The sequence below is a fragment of the Rhinopithecus bieti genome, unplaced genomic scaffold, assembly GCF_001698545.2.
Source record: "Rhinopithecus bieti isolate Rb0 unplaced genomic scaffold, ASM169854v2 scaffold_6371, whole genome shotgun sequence".
In the NCBI taxonomy this organism is placed as follows: Eukaryota; Metazoa; Chordata; class Mammalia; order Primates; family Cercopithecidae; genus Rhinopithecus; species Rhinopithecus bieti.
The window spans coordinates 319,435-342,529 of NW_016805121.1; the positions used below are offsets into that span (position 1 = coordinate 319,435).

The following is a 23,095-nucleotide window of genomic DNA, read 5'->3' on the forward strand; positions in this document are numbered from 1 at the left end:
ACATTGTAAAATATCTCCAGGCACATTAAAATTTTAGAAGCATTTCACATATATAATTTTATTTACACAATAGCATCTGTAAGATAGGCGAGACTAGCAGTTTTACTCCTGACAGATGAGAAGCCTGAAATGGAATGGGAACTAGGGCTGGAAAACAATGGACGCATACTCAACATTGGCTGGTTGGCCAGATGCACAGCCAGCCTGGGACTGTGTGTCACAGAGGTAGGGCTGATGCATAAACTCATGTGCTTCCCAACTAAGTAGATCTTGGCTTATATTTCAGGTACAGTGTCTGAGTGGAAAAAGAAACAAATTTTTCTTATTCAAGGAGTAAGAAATAATTCACAACTGTTCATTTTTATTCCTTGTAGATACTATTGCCTACAGAGTTGTTATGAAACATGCACATAGAAAATGTTCTTAGACATGTCTAAATGACCACTAATGGCTTAAATGTGACCAAAATATCTATGAGTATGGGTTCATAAAATTATCTGGATTGTGGCTGGTCCTTGGAACGACAAATTCATTCAAATGTTTCAGTTAAATTGGGCATAAAGGACTTTACATATTACAAAGGCACTCGAGAATGGAGGCGGCATTAGATTCTGGAGTCTCTGAATATGAGGCCGGGTAATTACTCACACCATAAAGCCTGGCTGTCTGATTCTAATATCAATAATTTTTACTGTTGAACTTTTACCATTTTTAAATTAAATGAAATCCCCTTCTTAATAAGCTCCGTAGTTATCTTTCAGATATTTTTCAAGCAGTAGAAGCTATTTTTGCTGCATTTAAAATATATGAAAAGTCAACAAATGACTACTCCTTTCTTTTTTTAAAAAACCATCTGGGTTGCTTGTTTGCTGGTAATGTATTCCTACAGGCTGGTGAAAATATGATAAAAGTGATTATAGAAGAGTCAGTGGCAGAGGCTGTTCTAGAATTTCATAAAGGCACAGTGAGAAGTAGAAAGGATGGTGTTAAGGGACAGGTCTTGAAGATATGTTAGCATTGGCAAGCTAAATATCCCCATCTCTACCAAGAAGCACCTTTTGGCATTTTTAGTGCAAGCAACTTTGTAAAATATACTGTTTACATCAGTCATATGAAAAGCTAGAAAACAACTTTTCTCATCCATTTTTCAGAATAAGTTACGTGATAAAAAGTTATCTATTAAGATACATAAATGCAGAGTGTTCCTGAGTAACAAAAAAAAATGTAGCCCACATTTTACAAGATCACACAGATCGACTAAATCAGTAGTGGGGAAGAAAGGCATATTGAGCAAAAGCTCCTGGATTAATCATATGGTCACTACATTCTGATAACCGTGGTCAATACTGACAGGATCAAAATTGTTCAGAGGTAGACCCATTTGGCTGCTCTGTTTGCAACAGGTAAATGTAACATAAAGTTGGAAGCAGCTGGATCCTCTTATCTTACCCTGTGAATAGCGTGAATAGCTAACTCCTGTTTTTCTGCCTACCTTATTACAATAACACTCATCTCTCTCCGTGTTTATCCCAAATAAAATCCATAACAAACTTAGTTTAAAAACTGGATTTTCCCAGATCTCATGTTTCTATCAAAATAAAATGGAAATAATCATGTAAAATATATTTAATTTTTCAACGATCTCTAGACCTGTAAATTAAATACAAAATATCATGTCAGGAGATTCTACTAGAACAACATCTAAGATCAGAAATCATGTAGACATTTCCTTTATCTCATATTACACAGATATTGAGCTTTTACTTTAAACAACAATATCATTCACCCTGAATGTAAATCTGCTTCTCTGTTAATGTGTCAATGAACAATGGCCAAAACACAGGAGGAATGAACTAATTCAGATATACAGTACTGTAAAACATCAAGTATCCTTTCCACAAATAAGAACTACAAGGCCCAAGACCATCCCCCACCTCAAAAAAAGGAGAGACAGCTGGATAAAGTTTCCTTTTTATGATTCGTTTATTATGCTGGTTCATGATATAAACTGGATACCTAGTCTCTCTCATACATGCACACGTGCACACACATACACACATTCACACAAGCTAAAATATGTTAAGTCCCCCCAAAATAGTGAATATCTTAATACGTCGCTAACAAATTAGCAGAATTATCTCTACTTTCTCTGTAATGAAACATGGCATTCAATTCAAACAAGAGCAAAATTACAACTCTCTAATGCTATTATTTTGGGGAAAATTATTGCAAATGCTGACAGATACTTTTGTAACTTAATCTAATTTAGATAAGAGCAAAAGCAACAAAAACAAAAGTATCAAGGAATAGACATAGTGTTAGGCTAAATTGTCCCAAAAGAGGATGGTTGAGGGGATGTATGAAATCTTTAGATGGCTGATTATTTTTAGAGGGACAATTATTTAATGGTAGTGTAAGGCTGATACAGTCACAAAAGGATGGTCATGAGAAGACTTTGAAATATGTAATTTTTAGGAAAACATACTTTGTAGGCATGATAATGGTTATAGGAGAAGAGATTCTAGATTCCCATATCAAAATCACCAGTAGTCTCAGGGTTTGTGAACACTATCAATCTTTAAAGAAGCCCTTTGTGTGAAGCTGAACATTTGCCACCAGCATGCCTTGTCCCTCCAACCCACGCTGTGCTGAGATTGGCTTCCCGAGGCACAATGCCTGACCCCAGACCAAGAAGGACCATGAAAGCAGGTAAGTAGCTCAATCTCTGGCTCTGCTCCTATTATAATCTTTTGAGTAAAATCACTAGAAAGTGACTCAATCACTAGGGATGAGAAAGGGAACTATTTATCACAGAGAAGATTTCTATATTAACATTCAGATTTTTATTTCAGTTTCAGACTAGTTTATTTATATTTACATGACATTATAGCAAGTGTTCAGAAAACCAAAGAAACACATATGGAGTTTAGAAGTTGAGTAATGTATCCAAAGTTACAAATTGGTGCTAGAATTACACATAGAAAACCCCTCTATTAGATACTCTATGTTTTGTTAGCCTAGCAGCCTTACCTTTTTATTGTAAGGTCAGAAAGCTAGGACTTAGAAGCACTAGTTTTGTTCCCCTCAGATATGAATACAAGACCAACAATATTTTATAGACTATAGCCATTGGTTATGGAGCTTCAAATATGACCCAGAAAATTAGAGCTAACACAACTCAGTGGGGCAGCTCTTACAGTAGAATTTACTGCCCCGGAAATGTTGTCCTCTTCATAAAGCACATTCGAGTGCTGTTATGGGTTAAATTGTGTTCCCCTAAAATTTATATGTTGAACTCCTGACCACCATTACCTCAGAATGTGATCTTATTTGGAAAAAGGTCTTATCTTACATAATTAGTTAAGATGAGCTCATCATGGAATAGGGTAGAACCCTAATGCAATATGACTGGTGTCCCTATAAAAGAAGACCAAGTGAAGAGACATGCAAGCACACAGGAAGAACATCATGTGACAATCAAGGCATGTGAATGCCATGTGAAGATGAAGGCATGTGAACGCCATGTGAAGATGAAGGCAAGTAAATGCCACGTGATGATGAAGGCGTGTGAATGCCACAAGACGATTAAGGCGTGTGAAGGCCACATGATGACGAAGGCAAGTGAATGCCACGTGACGATGAAGTTGTGTGACTGCCACATGACGATGAAGGCATGTGAAGGCCATGTGAAGATGAAGGCAAGTGAATGCCATGTGCAGATGAAGGCATGTGAATGTCACATGACGACAAAGGCGTGTGAACACCACGTGACAATGAAGTCGTGTGAATGCCATGTGAAGATGAAGGCATGTGAACATCATGTGAAGATTGAGGTGCTGTTTCCAGATGCAAAAGAATGTGAAAGCTTGTCAGCAAACCACCAGAAGCTAGAGAAGATGCATGGAACAGATTCTCCCCTCATGGCCTTTGGAAGAAACCAAACCTGTTGACACCTTAATTTTGGGCTTCTAGCCCCAAGAATAAGTTCCTGTGGTATAAGACACACTGTTTGTGGTACTTTATTATGATCACCCTACACACCCTACACAACTAATTTAAGTGACAATTTTTAGAGGGAGACAGAAAGTAAGAGGTCATTTGATGCTGGAGAGTTCAACCTTCCTTTCTGCACAGGATCAAATCACTTGTTCTTAATAAATATTAAATAATATTACAACTTTTGTACTTCTAATTCATAATCCCTGAATCTCTATAATATCATTTAAATTTTGTAGTAGGAATCATCAAAAGTAGCACCTAAGAAATTTAGTTTCTAAAGAAGGCTATGAGGTGATGTTGCTAAAGGTAAAGATAGTCTTTTAAGGAACTGCTTGCTTAATACTCAGATGTAAGAGTTAAAGTTTCATCCAATCTCTGCTATACATGGTACCACCATTAGAAATTGTGTTCACAGATTCTCAAGGCAATATTCTCAGGACTCAGTATGTATAACTTTAAGGAGATGGAGCCTGTTTACTGTCTAAAAACAAATGTGAGTAAAGATAGGCCAATCATATTTGGAACTGTGGTTAGTCTTTTAAAGCTTTGTAGAATTAAGTTTCCACCAAAAGAAACAAACTTTAATTGTTTCATTGGTCTCTCCTATTTCTGGTACACAAGAAAGAAAATATTTGCAAAATATCAAGATGACTGACTAGGCTGACTAGCTTATGTAAAACCCTAAATGCTCCTGCCCTCTATTCGCAGTCTGCTTCTAACCAGAGTTGCTGTTAGGGTGTTCACTGCATTTTTGGGGAATAAGAAAACTGTGCCTCTTCCCAGATGATCTAATTCACCTTGTTTGTGACCAATGACTGAGAAACTACCACTCAGAAAAACAATGTTAAATTTCCCCTATCTTCTACAAAAATGGAAAACTAAGTATCTTCTACAAAATGGAAAACTTTTAGTTTGGCTAGTTTCTATCTATATGTATCTATCTATATACATATATACATATATTTCTCAAAATCATGTTAAAAGACTGTATTCATTTTTTAAGTTGCCAAACCAAACCCAAGCAATGCTTTTTAGTTAATTCTAAATGTTGGATTCACGGATGGATTACTGCATTTGGCAATGGTAGAAAAGGAACTCTAGGATTTGAGAAATTTATTTTAAAAGCAAAGCCAAAATTCTTGTCCTAATAAGTCTTACCACTTGATAATTCATAGTATTATCCAAATAACACTGCCTTAGTAAAGATATTTCATATGAATAAAAGCCAGTCAATGACAAAAGCTTAAGTATTTCTTATAAATACCTGAGAGTTGGGAGTGGAGACGGCAGAGTGATGTCTTGAATACTGAGCTTCAGAGGTATTTTTGCTTGCATTTAAAAACTTAAGCCTAGAATGGCTAAGGAGAAAAGCACTTTAAAGTTCTCATTACAAAGAATAAAGGCTAAGTACCAATAATTTCCATGAGAGAAAGAGTAAGAGTTACAAATTTGGAGAAAATACCAACAAGAAGACCCAAAGAAAAGAAATGAAAGATTAAATCCTGTGCTACATTCATTGATCACCAAGTTAAGGTCCTGATGAGTAGCCTTTCCAATGAAAATGAAAGGGTGTCTTTTATGAACAAGAGAAATGGAAAAGAAGGGGAACCAGTGGCACTTTTCTAGGTAACAATTAGAAAATAGGAATAGCTACCTCAGGAAATGTGAAGACATCGTAAGAGTTCTGTTCTCCCTCTCCCTATCCCTCTCTTCCTTCCCCATTGTTCGCTTCCCCCTCTCTCCCTTCCTGGACTTCTCCCCTTCTCTTTCTGTATTTTTAAGTTTATCTCATATATTCTCTGGCTCTGAAAAGTTGATGGAAATATCTTGAATCCCTTAACACTAGGAGAGTGGATAGATAAAATCTTGAGTCAGATACCTTTCTTCTAAAATTTGAGTTTTCCTTACACAAAAGTTCTAGAATGTTTTTAACTCACATTTATGGTTTCATGGAAGCATGAATGATTTTTTAAATTTTTTTTTGCTACTAAAATAACTAAACAATAAAGGGGAATGAATGACTGGATCCCAAGTAGTCTTACAAAAAGGAGCAATGCTTATGCTGAGTGCTGAATGAGGAGTAACAGATGAACAAAAAAAGCATGAGGAGTAGATGCCTGAGAAGGAGATAAATTTAGGTAGAAGAAATGTGTTCAAAGGCGCAACATTCTGAAAATGTTTGCCTAGCTCACCTGGGATGTAAAGCCATTTGGTATGCTCAGCAAAAGGGACACAAGTGACAAAGTGCCAGGAGATGAAATTAGATGGTAAAGAGTCTTCAGTATTAAGTGGTAAGAACTTACCTGAGATTGAGGGTGATAGGAGCTGGAACCTACAAGACCCTCTGTTTCCTCCAACTGGAGTGAGCTGGAGAATAAATGTTTCCACTTCCCCTCTCCCCCGGCCACTGAAAGATGGTCTAGAAGTGACATTGATAGCTTTGTGGGGGCATGATTCCAATGATACAGCAGTCAGTCACTCTCGGAGGTAGTCAGCTCTGTAACCAGCATCCTCTCATCTCTCCCTCCTGGTCCCTAGCTCCTGCCCCCTTGGTTTACACTCCCTAACGATATATGGTAGCAGCACATAAACCCTGACTCAGTCACTAATGTGGGGGAGAATAAGCCTAAGATAGCACTGTTTATTTAAGTTTGTTTTTTAGCATTGATACATTAAAATATTTTGTTTTAGTTTTGTACCAAGTTAATAATATCATGTGAAGTTTAAACTATAAAATTGAAAAAGCCTCCATAAAATTCTTGATAGCTGTAAAGTTTTAGGGAATTTTAAGTTTTCTTGTACAGAAACATAAATATTTGAATTGCAGACATTAACACGTTTATTGACAATGTTCTTGTTATAGGGCCATATTATGAGTTCTGTTTTATGTCTATCAATGTCATATTTTGTGGCAATCTTTTCTTAGCCAGATCATAAACATATTGCAGCCACTTGGATGCCACTGGACATAAGATGTGTGACCCAAATGAGGTTGAGTTGGTAAGAGACATTGTTCTCAATTTATGTTAAAATATCTTACTTCTAAAATTTTACAAAAATACATGAGCATGAAAAAATATTGACTTTGAAAGGAGCATATGCAAACTGGGATGCAGTATTGAACAGGGCAGATAATTAGCATGCAAATAACAGTTTTATACGTGAATTACCAAAGGCAGTGGGAGAATGATTAGCCTCCACTTGAGAGAGATGTTCAAGAGATAATGCCTTTGTATCAGAGAGTCAGGTTTTAAGAAAGACAAACAGGTAGAGATAATATTTTGTGAACATTTTGAAAGTGTGCAGTTTTATTCCCAAAGAAAGAGGGATTCCTGAGGGTACATTGGTAAAGGCTGGCAATGAAGAAATCACTGGAAGTCCAAACCAGGGAGAAGGACACAAATCACAGTATTAGAAGGAAAGCAAGGGAAAAGAGGGCTCATTGAGAAAGGACTTGAATCCATGTCAAGAATTCTAAGGATGACAGGAACCAGAGGCATGCATGTGTGTTGAAATGCAAATATACATGAAATATACCATTTATTTGTTTCTTCTTACCATTTTTACTTCAGACTCTGAGACCCCTAGGTTAGGAAGAGAAAGTGACAGCAACAGTGGTTTCTGGTTTTCTGGGTCTCAATGTTAAATGGAAGAAAACCAAAAGTTTGTGGGATATGGAAGGAAGCAGATGATAAGATTAAGTGCATTTTAAAAGATCAGCAATTTATGGCTTTGTCTGAGATTGCTGGCCAAGGAATTATTTCTGCTTCAGCAAATTTTAACCCAAGTAGAAAGAAGGACAGTCCAGTGTGAATCCTGATGAGAGTCCCAACATAGCTTCTAACCCCCATAGAGCCCAATTACTAGAGGAAGGAAAGGAGAATGGTCAGTTCAGGTCCAGTTCAGCACAGAAGGAAGAAATGATCTTGGCTACAAGGGGGCCTGATTTGGAGAAGAATTTTGATGAACACCGTCTCCTAATCCTAGTATCTGCTAGAATTTTCACTGTAGTTATATTTAATGGAATGCAGGATTTATAAACAAAAATGGGGCTCATAGCACCACATAAAATCAATGACTTCTTTGAAAAGTAAAAAAAAATGTCAAATGAATGCAAGATAATACTAACAATAAAATAATATACAAATGCAATTTAGTAGTGAATTTGTTTTCTTAAACTAGATTTTGAAATGATATGAATTATTTTTTCAAGATCACTAATAAAAAATGGCAAGTCTTTCTTTTTGTAATTTCTATCTTTTGATATTTTAGTAGAAGAGATGTTATTTAGCTATATTCAAAATTGAGGGGGAAAAAAAAAGAAGCAATCCCTTGACCATAAAGTGACAGAATTATGTAAGTAAACATCAGACCATGCATGTGGGATGATATCACTTTTCAGATTGTGATTGTTTAATTAATTCAAAAATTGATTATATACAGCCATCATGCTCTGAAAAGGTTAATTTACTACTTAAAGATAATCCAATTATTTTCGGAGAAGATTAGTTAGCTCACAGGCTTTAAGAGGATAAGTGTGCAATAGCAAACATTAAGGCCCACATGAAAATGAGGAAATACCAAGTGAGGGAAAAGGCACACAATGCTAATCTCTGACTGTAAGCAAGACTGAGAGGCGATTGTCTGGTCAGACCAGTGCATACAGTCATGGTCCAGGACAGCACTCCCTTCTCACACAATTTATCCTTAGAGGAGGAAGTAGCTTGGACACCCGACATCATACCAAAGCAGTAATGATGTTTCTCTTTGCACAGTGCCATTCTCCAGCAATTCCCCCAAAGTTTAGGCACAATAAGCTAAAAGAGAATGATCATGGATCCACATGTATCATGTAAGCATAGAAAATATTCATTAAAATATTCTTTTAGGCCAGGTATGGTGGCTCACAACCATAGTCCCAGCTCTTAAGAGACCAAGGAGGGTGGATGACTTGAGCCCAGGGTTTCAAGACCAGCCTGAGCAATACAATGAGACCCTGTCTCTACAAAAAATTTTAAAGAAAAAAATCAGTGAAAGATGCATGCCTGTAGTCCCAGCTACTCAGCAGACGGAAGTGGGAGTATCATTTGAGACTGGGAAGTCAAGGCTGCAGCGAACTGTGAACATGCCTCTGCACTCCAACCTGGGCAACAAAGCAAGACACTATCTCAAAAAAAATAATAATAATCTTCTACTCAGTTATCGTGTAAGTGCTGGCTACATGCCCAGAGACCCAAAATTCTATATTCTCTGTTGTTATATATTACAATTATATATTCTATATATATTCAATATATAGAGAGTGAGTCTAAAATGCTAATTAAGCTACATGGCATATCTTCCCATGCTGTTTTGGATTTGTTTGTTTTCTTTTTCTGTTTCTATTTTTTAACTAGATAGACGAAGTTTAGGGAGATAAGGGAAGTGGAAGAGAGACAGAATATGTGCGCATTTATGCATAGAGTACTTGCAGATGTTAAATGGTAGCTATCCAGTAACTGATCTCAGTGATATTTAGAAGTAAGTTTCAAAGTACCCATGCTTGGCAATTTTGAGATAAGAGAGTGCCCTTAAAAAGATGTCTAGAATTTGTCTAACCTAATTGTTTTTGAAAGATTTATTGCAAAGCTAATGTTCTCCACCTCCTTATCTTCTTGCCTTCAGGTAGCAAAGCTAAAATCTAGAAGTGTAGAAAATTATAGAAAAGTCTCGAATTAAGCACCTTGTATGCATAATTCACCTATTTATGTGCCAGGCACTGGAGATACATCAATTAACAACTCTGCTATGGTTTGAATGTTTGCTTCTTCCAAATTCATGTTGAAATTTAGTTATCAGTATAAGAGTATTAAGAGGTGAGACTTCTAAGAATTAAGTTATCAGGGCTCCACTCTTGTGAATGGACTAATGCCATTATTGAGGGAGTGAGGTCACCCTCTCTTGCACACACTCTTGCATTCACTGGTGCTCTTTATCTCTCTTTCTTCCTCTCTCTCTTTCTCATTCTCTTGCTCTCTGTTTCTCTCTCTCCCTCCTTGTCTGTCTACCACTATGTTATAAGACAGAAAGAAGGCCCTTGCCAGATGACAGCTGTTCAGCCTTGGACTTCCCAGCCTCCAGAACTATGAGCCAATAAATTTCTGTCCATTATAATTTATCCAGTCTCAGCATTTTATTATAGCAGCACAAAATTGACTAAGACAAATCCAAATAAAGATCTTTGTCTTTGTGGAGTTGATGTTTATAAATGTCATATCCTAGTTTATGTGCTAGTGGGGAATAGATGATAATAATAATGTTACAATAATAGCATTTATTGAACATTTCCTTTGTACTAGATTCTGCCCTGAGCACCTTATATTCTCTCATTTGTTTTTCAAAGCAACTCTGTGTACTAGGTATTATTGTCCCTATTTTACATATTGGAATACTAAATCTTAGAGCAGCTGAAGAACTTGTGCAAGTGACACATCCAAAGTTCAAAACTGAGGTCTTTCTGACAGTTGTTCTTAATTATTTATAAAGCTCTTATGGTGTCTCCAAATCCATATTAAATTCCATGAGAGATATAAAGGGACATAAGATATGAATTACAAGCTCCTCAACTAACACAAAGTCTCATCTAACATTCAACAATTATATGTTCAATTTATAGGATAATTAACCAAAATTCAGAGATAGTAGAAAATTATGAGAAACATAATCACAAAAAAGTGTTATTGGAAGATAAGACTCGAAGTGGGGGTTGAAGGATGAACAAACTTTCACAAATGAATGGCCTTTCCAAGTTGCCTACCTTCCTGAAAAGTCATGAAGTTATTTGGTTATAGCTGATTTTGTCACTAAGCATACTTTCCAGTGTTATATTCTTCTTAAATTTTACTCTTTGTTTCTAATCATTTATTTTTTCTGTCCTGAGAACTGTATGTCTCATATATACATTTTAAGTTTGCTACATTTGGCCCTGTCAACTATACCTTTGTTTAAACTATTTCAGCGCTTAGCTCCCAGAGCACCCTGATATTCATAGACCATATCTTCTCCCCTCCCTCTTCTAGCTCTCACCACTCTTAAATTTCAGTGTTTCCAAGGTTGCTCCCATCCTAATTTCTCTTTCTATTCTACAAACTATCCATTAATTATCTGATCCAATCCCATGCAATGACCACAATATGCACATCTTTATGATATCCTTCCTAAGGTCTAGACCCAAATGGATAACAAGAGGTCCTATAGGCACTTACGTAACAAATACAAAATGGAAATCGTTTATTTTGGTCCCTCTCACCACCAACCCCTCCATAACAACAAAACAACATGCATTAAAAACAAAACAAAAACAACACTGTTTGTTTTACTTATTTATGCTCTGTCTCAGAAAATGGCATCAACACCCATCCAGTCACCCAATTAAGAAACCTGGAAGTCATCAAAATAGTCTCTTTTTTTCACCCTTATATTACATAAAACACTGATCTAAACTTATCTATTCCATTTAATATGGATGGAATTTGTCCCTCTTTTCTATTCCTACTGCCACTATTTCTGCCTTTGTCTGGTCAGATAGCAATGCTTTATTTTCCAGAGATAATTTTTCCTAACTAGTCTCCCCTAACTAGCCTCTTGCCTCTTCCAAGCATGTAATGTAAGCTGCTGCCAGAGAAATTATTATAAAACACATGTCCCTCCATAGCCCTCCTTAAGATCCACCAATGGCTCTCCATCTCCTTCTAAAATCAACCCAAATTCTTTTTTTCTGTATCATACAAACATTTTATGACCTAGATTATGTTAAATTCTCCAGTTTCAATTCACACCAAATTATATTACTAGAAAGTATTTAAACAAACTTTCATTCTTCTTGTCACTGCATATGTTTTTCCTCTGTCTATAGTGCCCTTCGTCAGTGATATCTAGTACACTTTCATGTAGCCTTCAAGATCAGTTAAAAACATAATTTTCTCTTGAAACTTCTGCTGACTACTGACTTCATCCCCATTCCAGGAAGAGTTGATCGTGCTTTTAAGGATGTTAGTTCATGCTATATGTTCTTCATTTGCAGTACCTACCACAATGATTTTAATTGGTTGCTTTTGTGTCCAGGGGTCCATTTAGATTACAAACATCTATTATTAAGGACTATTATACTAAGAATTACTGCCATTTATCAGTAAACTATTGCGTATCAAGCAAAGTACCATGGTCTCTTCCATGAAGCCCAGGTGAACACAGAAAGGATTCTGAAAATTATATATTTACCTAGAGTAACAGATAATATGAGGAGAGAGGCAAAGGATCAAAGACAAAAGGAAGGTCCTGACTATAAGGTAGATGAAAGGGTAAGCAAGGCCAAGCAGTTATCATCAAGAAGACTGTGAACGAGACATAGAATGAAACTGAGAAGTTCATTATAGAGGCCAGGAACAACCCAACAGTGTTAAAGGCTAGTTTTTTAGGAGGTACTAAGCACAAAATCTTCTTGTAGATCCTGATACTCTTTCCGCATGAACACCCATAACTAGGTAAAGGTAGACAGGAATTATCCCCGGCATGTTTCAGTGTTTTTGTGAAGGTCTAACTTTCTATAAGATTTCTCTAGACCACCTCCTAGCCTGGAAGCAGCAGAGGATAAGAATTTTCCTCCCCATATACTTTGGTTCTTTATCTCTAACTTTGCATTCAGATGAAGAAAGTATATAAGAAAATGGTGGTCTCCAAGTTGTCTTGAGCTTAGTAAGGAGCAGCTAAAATAATATTTATCCATTTAACAAGCATTAGTAGAATCATCTACTATTTTCCAGCACTGTTCTAGCCACTTAGGATAAATCTTTTTTAAAAATAGGCTACAATCCCTGCTTTCATAGTGTATGCAAGAGAATATGCAGCATACAACAATAAACAATTGACATAAAATATATATATTATTTAGTGCTATAAAAAAGAAAAATCAGAGCAGAATAAAAGACATGAGGAAAGTTTGGAGAGCATGGAAGGGAGGAAATGTGGAATAGAATGGTTGGGGTAGGCTCCAGTGAGAAAATAATATTTGGGCACTCTCTTAAAGATGAGAAGTAGACATGCAACAACAGGAAAAGCTAGTAGCACAAAGCAAGATAAATTATAATACCTTAGTCATAGCGGACCGGGAACACAGTCATTATGACTACAGCAGAGTTGAGTGGTTCAGATCTTGACAGAGAAGAGCCATATCAGATTTTCTTCTTGATGGTACTTGCAGACAGTGGTGCTGGTTAGCAGAAACCTTACCAAGATCCTTGGTACTTTAGAAACCTCTTGGATAACCAGTAATATAGTCCTATTTTAACCAACTACCAAGTTAAGATGATGCTGGCAAGTTCAGGGAGATCTTAAGGGTAAAGGTCCTAAAAACTAGGGAAAAGAACAATTTATTTGACCAAGGAAAAGAACTCAATTCATAGAAATCTGAATTTCTCAGAATGTTCGTAGTAACTTCCTCTGTAAGAAATATCCCTTAGAGAGACTCCTGAATCACTCAGTTTACCTATTTCACATGGTCAATGGCTTCCAGAGATTGGTGGGTGGCAAGAATATTTGTTCATTGAGAGCTTTAAAAAATAACCACCTGAGGCCTGAAACCCTGGCTGGATTTCTCACAAATCCCTGGTGCTCAAGTGGAGCTGTCCCCTGTACTGGGAACAGCTAAAACATTGGCAATTAAGTGCTGGTGCTCCTTTAAGTCTTTCCCAGGCCTGGAAAGCACTGCAGTTCTGTGTTTTGGTTACAGTGCAGTGTTTAAGTTCCAGTAATCATAGTAAATTTTCCCCAGGCCAGGAAACAATGGCAAGGCAGTGATTTAGTTTGGGTGCAGCATTTAAGTTCAGGTGCTCACTACAGGTTCTCCCCAGAATGGAAAGGAATAGCAGACCTGCGATTAAGTTCCAATATTAAGTAGTAAAGCACTAGTACCACCAAAGAGTACCTCCAAAAGCTGGAAGAAGTGGTTATCTTCTCAAATGCGCAGGAATCAATGTAAAGATACAAGGATTGTGAAAACTCATGGAAATATGAGACCACAAAAGAAGCCAACAGAGCTCCAATAATGGACCAAGAAGAACTGACGATCCATGAAATGGCTGACAAAGAATTCAGAATAACACTTTTTTAAAAATTTAGAAAATCACAAAAAAATAAAAAATTAAATTTAGAAAACAATCCAGGAAGAAAATGAGAAATTTGACAAATAAATATAAACAATTAAAAAAGATAAATCCTTGAAATAAAAAATACAATAACCTGAAAATCTCAGTACAAAGCTTCAACAGTAGATTTGATGAAACAGAGGAAAGAATAAGCGAGCTCAAACTCAGAACATATGAAATTATCCAATCAAAAGAGAAAAAGAAAAATGGGACACCATCAAGTGAACTAATCTCCACTTACTAGGAACACTTAAAAAAGAGAAAAAAAGGACTGGAAGGCATATTTAAGAAATTAAAGGCTGAAAATTTCTCAAATCAGGAGAAAGATGGCCACATCCAGGAACAGGAACCTTGGAAGTAACCAGTAAAATTCAACACAAAGAGAAAATTCCCAAGGCAAATTATGGTCAAATTAGCAAAAACCAAAGACAAATAAAGAATACTCAAAGTAGCAAAAGAAATGTATCACATGGAACAGAGTTTCAATATGGCTTTCAAAAGATTTATTAGCAGAAACCCCACAAGGCAGGAGACAGTAGAATGGTATATTCAAAGTGCTAAAAGAAAACAAACAAACAAAAAAAACTGTTATCTAAGAATACTATATCCAAGAATACCATACCAATATATATATACTAAGTGAAGTTAACCTTCAAATGTGAAGGAGAGATCAAGACTACCACACAAACAAGATCTGAGGAAATTCATCAGTACAAAACCTGCCTTACACAAAATGCTAAAGAAAGTTCTTTAAGCTAAAAGAAAAGTATGCTGATATGTAACAAAAAAGCATCAAAAAGTATAAAACTCCCTGGTAAAAGTGAGAGTACAAAAATTTTAGAATACTCTTATACTGTAATTGTAGTATATAAGCCACTTATATCTTTAGTATGAAAACTAAAAAACAAAACTATTAAAGACAATAATGACTACAACAATGGGTTAAGAAGTGGGCAACATAAAATATGTAAACTGAAACATCAAAAAGTCAAAATGGGAGGAGTTGGTATGAAAGTACAAAGTTTGTTTTTGTTCATTTTTTTTTGTTTGGTGATCAAGATTAAGTTGGTATCAGTTTAAAATAGCCTGTTATAACTATAAAAATATTTTGTAAGCCTCATAATAACCACAAAGAAAAAATCTGTAACAGATACACTAAAAATAAATAACACAGAAGCAGAACATATTACTAGAGAAAGTCACTTAGTCACAAATAAAGACAGTGAGAGAGGAAAAAGGGCAAAAAGAAACTACAAAACAACCAGAAACAAGAAACAAAATGATAGTAGTAAATTCCGACCTGTCAATAATAACATTAAATGCAAATAGATTAAATTATCAAATGAAGAAACACACAGACAGTGTGTCACGGTCAGTGACACTTTGAATATGGCTGAATGAATTAAAATAAAATAAGGTTCAACCATATCCTACCTACAAAAAACTCACTTCATCTCTAAAGGCACACATAGACTGAAAGTGAAGAGATAGAAAAAGATATTCTGTGCAAATGGAAACCAAAACCAAACAGAAGTAGCCATACTTATTTAAAATAAAATAGGCATTAGGTCAAGAATGGTTTCAAAAAGACAAATAAGGACATTATACAATGATAAATGGGTTAATATACCAAGAGGAAATAACCATTTCAAATATACATACACCCAATACTGCAGCACCCAAATATATAAATCAAATATTAATAGATCTAAAGGGAGAGATCAGTTGCAATGCAGTAATAGTAGGGGACTTTGACACCTCACTTTCAGCAATGGACAGATCTTCTCAACAGAAAATGGAACATTCTCCAGGAAAGACCATATATTAAGTCAGAAAACAAGTCTTCACAAATTTTTGAAAATGAAATCATATCAAGTATCTTTTCTGACCTAAATGAAATAAAAATAGAAGTCAGTGTCAGAAGGAATATTGGAAACTGTAGAAATACATGGAAATTAAACAACATTCTCCTGAACAATAATGCGTCAATGAAGAAATTTAGAAGGTAATTTAAAATTCCTTGACACAAATGAAAATGGAAGCCCAACATACCAAAACCTATAGGATACAGTAAAAGCAGTTCTAAGAGAGAAGTTTATGGCAATAAATCCCTACATCCAAGAAGTAAAAAGATCTCTAGTAAACAACCTAATGTTATACCTCAACAAACTAGAAAAACAACTAACCCACAAATTAGTAAAAGGAAATAACAAAGATCAGAACAGAAATATTTTAAAAAAAAAGATTTTTTAAAATATGAAAGGTCAAGAACACAAAGTGTTGGGTTTTTTTAAAAATAGACAAAATTAACAAATCTTTAGCTAGACTAACCAAGCAAAAAAGAGAAATAACTCAAATAAATAAAATCAGATATTAAAAAGGAGATATTACAATGGATACCACAGAAATACAAAAGGTCATAAAAGACTATTGTGAACAACTATCGACCAATGAATTGGGAAATCTAGAAGAAATGGATAAATGTTCAAACACATAAAACCTACCAAGATTGAATCATAAAGAAATAGAAAACCTGAACAAACCAATAATTAGTAATGGAATTAAAGCAATAATAAAGACTCTTCTCATCAAAGCAAAGCCAACAATCTGATGATTTAACTGCTGAATTCTACCAAACATTTAAAGAAAAACTAATGTCAATTCTTCTCAAAGTCTTCCAAAACAATTGAAGAGGAGAGAATACTTCCAAACTCATTCTATGAGGTTAGCAGTACCCTGATACCAAAATAAGACAAGAACACAACAACAACAACAAAAAGAGGTGGGGGGAATGCCAATATGCTTAATGGAGTTAAATACAAAAAATCCTCACCAAAATATTAGCAAACTGAATTCAGCAACACAATAAAAAAAAAAATCATTCACCATGATCAATTAGGATTCATCCCAGGGATGCAAGGAAGGTTGAGGATACACAAACCAGTAAACATAATATCTCACATAAAAAAATCAAGAAAAATATCCATATGATCATTTCAATAGATACAGAAAAAGTATTTAATAAAATTCAACATCGCTTCACGATAAAAACTCTCAACAATTGAGGTATGGAAGAAATATACCTCAACACAATAAAGACCACATATCACAGGCCCACAGCTAACATCATAGTGAACGGACAAAAGTTGAAAACTTTTCCTCAAAAATCTGGAACAAGACAAGGATGCCCATTTTCACTTTTATTCAACACAGTACTGATAGTCCTACCTAGAGCAATTAGGCAAGAGAAAGAAATAAAGGGCATTGAAATTGGAAAGGAGGAACTCAAATTGCCCCTATTTGCACGACATGATCATATGTCTAGAAAATCCTAAAGTCTCCACCAAAATATTGTTAGAAGTAATAAATGAATTCAGTGAAGCTTTAGGATACAAAATCAATATACAACAATCAAAAAAAGCAAAAGCATTTTGTATGCTACAAATGAATTATACAAAAAAGAATTCAAGAAGGCAATCTCATTTACAATAGCTACAAAAATAAAATAAAATACCTAGGAATAAATATAACCAAGGATGTGAAAGATCTCTACAATAAAAACTATAAAACATAGATTAAATAAATTGAAGAAGACACAAATAAAAGGCACCCCATGTTCATAAATTGGGATAACTAATATCATTAAAATGTCCATACTATCCAAAGATATCTACAGATTAAATGCAATCCCTATCAAAATATCAATGACATTCTTCACATAAACAGAAAAAAAGCCTAAAATGTGTATGGAATCATAAAAGATCTTGAATAGCCAAAGCAATCTTGAGCAAAAAGAACAAAGCTGGAGGCATCACACTACCTAACTTCAAAATATACTACAGAGCCATACTAACCAAAACAACATGATATACAAAAATCAACTCAAAATGAATTGCTACAAAATGAATTAACCACTTAAATGTAACACCCAAAACTATGTAGCCACTAAAAAAATTATAAATAAAATGCTTCAGGACATTGGTCTGAGCAAGGATATTTTGGATAGGATCTCAAAAGCACAGGCAACAAAAGCAAAAATAGATCAATGGGATTATATCAAATGAAAGAGCTTCTACACAGCAAAGGAAACAACCAAGAGAGTGAAGAGACAACCTACAGAATGGGAGAATTTGCAAACTATGCATCTAACTAGCAGTTAATATTCAGAATATAAAAGGAACTCAAACAACTCAATAGCAAAAACCAAAAAACTGGAAAAGCGCGCGCACACACACACACACACACACACACACAGAAAATCCAAATAATCCAATCAAGAAATAGGCAAAAAAAAAAAAAAAAAAAAAAAAAAAAAAAAAAAAAAAAAACACTAAATAAACATTTTTTCAAAGACATACAAATGCCCGGCAGGTATATGACAAAATGCTCAACATCAATGATATTCAAGGAAATGCAAATCAAAACCACAATGATGCACCTCACCGGAATTAGAATGGCTATGATCAAAAAGACAAAAAATAAATCAATAACAAATGCTAGTGGGGATGCAGAAAGAGGGGAATTCTTATATACTGTTGGAGGGAATGTAAATCAGCATAGCCATTATGGAAAATTGTTTGGAGCGTCCTCAGAAAATTAAAAATAGAACTACCATATGATCCACCAATTCCACTACTAGGTATATATCCAAAGGAATTGAAAGCAGTACGTTGAAGAGAGATCTGCATTCTCATGTTTATTGTAGCACCATCCACAATAGCCAAGAGATGAAATCAACCTAAGTATTTATCAACAGACAAATGAATAAAGAAACTGCAGTATAAACCATGGAGAATTATTCAGCTATAAAAATAGAATAAAATTCTGTCATTTGTACAAACACGGATGAACCTGGAGGACATTACGTTAAGTAAAATAAGCCAGACACAGAAAGACAAATACCACATAATCTCACTTGCATGTGGAATCTAAACAGGTTTATCTCATAGAAGTAAAGAGTAAAATAGTGGCTACCAGAGGCCATGGAGGGGATGGGGGAGAGAGAGTGGGGAGAAATTAGTCAATGGGCACAAAGTTACAGTTAGATAGGAGAATAAATTTTGATGTTCAATTACATAGTAGCATGCAGCTAAAAAATGTATTGTATATTTCAAGATAGCTAGAAAAGAAGATTCTGAAATTTATTACCACAAAGAAATGATAAAGATCTGAAGTGATAGATGTGATAACTACCTTGATTTGATCATTATACAATGTTTATATACATTAAAACATCACACTGTACTGCATAAACATGTACAATTACGTGTCAATTATAAACAAAAAAAAATTTTGGAAAGTAACCTCCTGAACAGATATACAGTACTTAATGAGGTTTGGGAAACCATGAAAGCAAATACTCTTAAAGAAGCAATTTGGAAGTGTCTGAATCCAATAGTGGGCTAGTGTGGGAGAATAGCCTATAATAGAGAGGTATCAACATAGAAACAACATCATGGGGAGCACTGGGGAGAGACTGGAGGCAAATCTAGTGTGGTGATCTTCCAGGAGGCTCAGGTATAAGGAGTGGGTTGAGTAGCATTTTGGTTTTCCAGGTTTATTCTTTTTCCCTAGCTTCTATTCTGCAGGTTCCCATGAAGTTCCTATTTTGTTTTGAAGTGTCAGGCTGGTAGGGCCATTGTCTATCCAGGGATACATCTGTGCTGACACCATAGCCTCCTTCCTTGTATGTGACATTTAGGAGTGCTTCAGTTAAATGATTCTGATTTTTCTCCTGGTGTTTCTGGGGGACAATGTTAGAATTCATTTGAGCTTGTTGGAGATATGTGTTTCAATTCCAGGGAAAGCTGTAGATGCATGAGTCTCAGCAGGCGGGAACTTTTCCTGTGATAAGTGGATTCCCATATGTTATTTTACTTGGTTTTGTAGCGCAAAGCCCAATGCATCTGGCACTAACTAGCTGTCCTCTGGACCAGCCCTAGGGGTAGTAACATTTAGGAAAGCAGAGCAACGTGGATTTGGATCTCAATTTCATCTCTTTTTGGCTGAGACCTTATACAAGTTATTTAACCTCTCTGAACTTCAGTTTTCTACTGTTAAAAAAAAAAAAAGGAAAGACAATCCCTATCAATATGATTTTTTTATTCAACTAATATTTACTGAACAACTCCTTTGTGCTAATCACTTAACTAGTCACAAGAAATTAAGTGATAAATGAAGCAGACATGATACTATCCCTGCACCTACAGATCGCAGAGTTTAACAGGAAATACCCAGAGTAAATAAATATTTACATGTGACGTTTTTAGAAAGAAAGAAGTATTGGAAGTTACAGGATCACATAAGAGACTTAACCCATTTCAGAAGGATTACAGTAGTGTTGTTTAAGTCTTGGAGGAGGAACCCAGCAAAGGTGATAGGAAGGAAAGAAGGGAACTAAGAGAATATTCCAGGCAAAGCCCAGAAGAAAGGGAGCTTATGGCCCAACACAGGGCAGGCACAAAGAAAAGAGTTAAATAAATGTCAGCATTTGTATAGGTTTAGATATAATTATCATCCTCTTAAGATGGCATCTTCAAGATTTAAATGCCATAGTAAAGGGAGAAATTTGCACTTATAGTTGCTTTCAGTCAAGAAGGATTCTCTTTTAAAATAAGAGATAAACTGAAATCTCCTATTCAGTTGGTTTAATTAAATGATACAATGTTGCAAGTGCTTGTATCTATGATTAATATAAAGAACCAAGGCTATAAAGTCAAGGCAGCATGGTCATAAATAGTCAAAGCAGCAAAAATGATGAGTACAAAAAAGAAACCATTAGAACAGATTTCCAATATCTGCCTTCCAATATCATCCATATCTGCCTGATGGTTGTCCCTTTATAGTTCAGTTTTTACTTCAGAGACTTGCAGAACTGAAATAACTTTCAGCTGAGAAGCATATATTATGAATCTAATTGGGACCAGAGAATTACTTCTCAGAGCCAATTTCCTTTCCGTAAAATTGTAGTCCTAAAATTACTATCGATTACTGTGTTGCAACTGAAAAAACTTGACATAGAATAGGTTTGAATACAGATAATGTTTGTAAGTTAAAGAGATTCACAATGCACAAGGTAAGATTTACGCATAGTGGCACATGGTTACATTATTAACAATTATTCAGAATTATCCTAAATAACGGTTTACTTATTAAATGTTAAAATATTGGTTTTATATTAATAATTGTTAAAATATTTATATTAAGGACTTTATTCAATAATCTTCAAGATTTATGAGTGCATTATCAAAGTATTAAACATTTTATAGTCCATAAATTTTTAATAATGAGGTAATTCTTAAAGTCAATATCAATAAAACTCCCTCTTCAAAACTAAAGAGCATAAAGAGCTGAGATTGTGCTAATCACTTGACCCTCCATATTCAGGAGAAAAAAAGAGTCAAATAACTCCTATTCTTGTGGGTCTACAATAATCCACAAGAGGCCAAGAGGCCAACCTGATATTCTAATGCGAGGACAGGGGAAACCAACACATGACCTTCCATGACAGCTGCTGGCTGATGCCTTCTTCCCTTACTTCTCTTGTCAGCCAGGTGCATCTTCTCACTGTCTTCCATGGGCTCAGGTTTACCCACCAAAATCTGGAGACTGCTCAGACACTGGGTAGAAAATTAGAAAACACAGATCTATCATTGCTGTTGGCTTCCTAGACTGTAATTCAGACTCCTTTCTACCCAGAACTTTGGCCCTGGGTTCTAATCCTGACTAGTTTCTTCATTTTTGCCTAAGCGTCAGATACTTGATTCCCCAGTTCTATTTTTTGTGTCAACTAGTCCTACTGGTTGACATTCAAGTGCTAAACTTTACACTCACCACGCTGAGTTTACATGTCTTAGCTAACTTCCCCGAACGGGACCTAAATCCTACCTTTAGCAATGTCTTGATTCTATCCAGACACAGTCCCACAACCTCAGCTCAAGGTGTAGAGCAGAAATTCTCAGACCTCTTGTGTCTACCACCTCCTCCAAGAGGAATGCTGCTAAGTGGAGGGGTCAAAGTAGAACACTCTGAAGAGGATACATTTCCTGGTAGGAGGAGTTCATGTCAATGGTATGTTTTACTCTCTTCTGCTATTTCCTAATCCATGCTACTGGCATAATAAAAGGACCAGGGCCTGCCTCAAGGTAAGCTCTAAGTTTCTCTTTCTTTTCCCCACAAGTGCATCCAAACCTTAGCTTTAAAAGAAAGAAACTCCTCTTGGATATCAGGTCGAAACTGCTTTGCTCCACTCCAGCTTTGCTAGAGCTATGCTTTGCACACTAACTCAGCTGATTAAGTGGGACAATGGTTGCCCTTCCCTAGATTTTACCTCTGTGTACAGTTCCCTTGAGATCCTTTCTAGGGAAGGAGTGATTAGCAGAACTCGATTTCTTAAAATTCCACATCATATAATATATATCTGTAGCAAATCAAACCTTGATAGCTTTTTAAGACTGCCAGTTTGTTGATCCAATTTTTACCACGAAATAGTCATTTCATGTTATGTTACGTAGATGAGATTGTACTAGTCTTCATGTTCCTAAATAAAAACACAGAATTCTTTGGCGACTTCCTTGGTTATACAATCTACTCAAGGCAAAAAGTGGCTGAAACCAATACTCTACAAACTTTCATTAAGAAAATGTTCCCACCCTTAAATACCCACACCAGAATGGTATCTTCAAGGTTAAAATAACAAGATCATAGTCTCATATACTTTTGTATGCATTTCTGAAGTCGGAAAAAATAATAAGCCCCTTGTGGGCTGGATTGTTGTCTTATACTCCTCTATTGCTTTCCGAGAACATAGCAAAAAGCTGTATTCTTTCAAATATTTTTTGAATAGAAATGAATAAAGAATCCTAGCAAGATGGATTCGTATTCTTAAAAACAAAATAATTAGGTGGTGGTAAGTA

At 35.5% G+C, this 23,095-nt stretch overlaps 1 protein-coding gene across 1 annotated transcript in view; it reads right to left on the bottom strand.

The window, feature by feature from the left end:
• SLC26A7 (solute carrier family 26 member 7) overlaps nucleotides 1-23,095 on the bottom strand; it is a 143,105-nt gene that overhangs the window by 108,990 nt on the left and 11,020 nt on the right. The gene's annotated exons all lie outside the window — the stretch shown is intronic.